A 2240-nucleotide genomic window follows, 5' to 3' on the forward strand; every position below is an offset into this window, starting at 1 on the left:
ATATATATATATAAAGAGTAAATTACCAGAGTGAATTACATGAAAAGAGGGTGATATGTTATCATCAGATAAAAAGTAAAAAGTCCAACTTGTCGTGTGTGTAATGGTGAATACAACACTGCAATTCAGGCTGAGATCTTATTAAGCCTGAAGAAGGTGAGAGTATAGTTAGCACAAATTTGTGGTTGCAAGATTTATAAAATTAATAGCAAATACATTACAATTTTAAAATATAAAATATATGAAAGCCCCCATTGAATAATAAAAGCCTGCTTAAACCTCTGGCATTGGTCTCTTACCGCCTAGCTACAGATCTTGGCTCTCCTACTGCCCCCATGTGACTCTGGGAAACTTGGTTACTCAGTCTCTTTGTTCCTCTTTCTCTGTCATAACACCTCATTTCCTCATAATCTCTGAACAACCCTACAAGATATGAGACTTTTACAAGTAAAGCTCTGAAAGAGTATTTAGCATATACCAGGTTTTCAATAGAGGAATATTATTGTACTGTTAATATGAGTTTTAAAATTAAAACCCTCAGTCTACAATGACTAAATAGAGTCCCATTTCTTTGCCAAAACTCTAAAAGAAGGAGTTTTGGTTAAGGGTCCCGGGGACAGAAGGGCCACAGATGCCTGCTTTACTGTACCTGTGACTTCACCTAATTCTTCTCAGCAATTCCCTGACTCTTCAAACTCAGCATATTATTTATTTATTTTTCATTGATATATAAAGTGTTTAAAATCACTGATTAACCACACTTTATTAGCCCAACATTTTAAATAACAAAAATCTGGCCCAGTCATGGTGTGGTGCTTAAGATGGCTGGAACCCACATGGCTGACCACTGGTTCGAGTCCAGTGACCCAGGGGCTTGAGAGACACGTGTGCTTGTGTGCCCCAAATCCTGAAAGAAGGAGAGGTGGAGGAAAAGGGACTGTGGTGTGGCCATGTCCCATGGGGGCTACTTTCTCACTCCCCCATCTCTCTGTATCTCTCTTTGGTAAGCTTACGCTCCTTCTGGAAAAATTTTAACAATACACGCACATGGGACCAGCAGTTAGCGTAATGGCTGGGTCGCTGGATTCCCATGTAGTCGACCATGGTTCGCGTCCCGGACCCGGTGGCTTAAAACTCATGCTGGGTGTGTGTGCGTGCGTGCCCAAGATCCCAAGAGGAGAATGGAGGAGAAGGGATTGTGGCGTGGCCATTCCCCCTGGGGGGTGATTTCTCGCTTTCTGTCTCTCTGTCTCTCTCTGTCTGTCTGGCGAGAGCATGTGACCTATAGCCAAACAAACAAACAAACAAAAAAACCCTCTCAAAAAAAAAAAAAAACCCAAAAACAATACATGCACATGGACCTCTTAAAATCAAAGCATTGATCTATGGCTCTTCATGAACAATGCACATTGTGGTAAAGAAGTTACCATAAGCAAACCTATAAAACACAAATGAAGAAATATTTGACTTCTCGGGTAATGATAAGGATTGCTGCAATGTTCGTGGTTTGGTAATAGTGTGGTTAAAGCATGTGATTGCTGTAGTTGTTGTATGGCAAAGCCAAGTATGGAAACTGTGCTGGTACTGAATCTTATTTTGTTTTAATGAGTGTCTTGGGCAAGAGGTATTTATGGCTCATCTTCTTCCTGTGCAAGAGAAATAGAGGGAGTGAGCCGAGGTAACTTGAGTAATACAGAACAGCATCCTACATTCTACCCACATCAGAAAGTCTTTGTGCGCTACCAGAGTAAATTACATGGAAAGAGGGAGATATATTATCATCAGATAAAAAGCAGAAAGTGCAACTTGCCGTGTGTGTAATGGCAACTCAGGCTGAGATCTTGTTAAGACTGAAGAAGGTCAGAGTATAGTTAGCATACCTTTGTGGTTGCAAGACCCATGGAATACAGAAATCACCAGCTCTGTTAATTGGTTGTTGCTTCTTATTGCAAATTAGTAGTCCATCTGTTACTACAAAATCATTGTCGTATAACACTTCACCCCTTTCAAGTCCCTTGCCTCCTTCAAATTCTTCTCAACAAGACCCATTTGGTTTTGCTTTTTATCAAGATTCCCAGGGAAGAGATTTGATGCTTCCCTTGTTAGTGCTTCCATAGCTGTCAACCCATATCACCAGGAAATCTATGCTTGTGTCTCTTAGGAAACCCCTTAAAATTAATGAGTAACTAAATCTTGCTTCTCAGTGGAAGGGGAAGATAATGGAATATGAGTCTGCTGAA

General features: G+C 40.5%; 1 pseudogene; it reads right to left on the reverse strand.

The window, feature by feature from the left end:
* The window catches only part of LOC102486708 (NEDD8-activating enzyme E1 regulatory subunit-like), a 15569-nt pseudogene that overhangs the window by 11707 nt on the left and 1622 nt on the right, over nucleotides 1–2240 (reverse strand).

This window comes from Tupaia chinensis, unplaced genomic scaffold (genome assembly GCF_000334495.1).
Source record: "Tupaia chinensis unplaced genomic scaffold, TupChi_1.0 Scaffold000232_1, whole genome shotgun sequence".
Taxonomy (NCBI): Eukaryota; Metazoa; Chordata; class Mammalia; order Scandentia; family Tupaiidae; genus Tupaia; species Tupaia belangeri.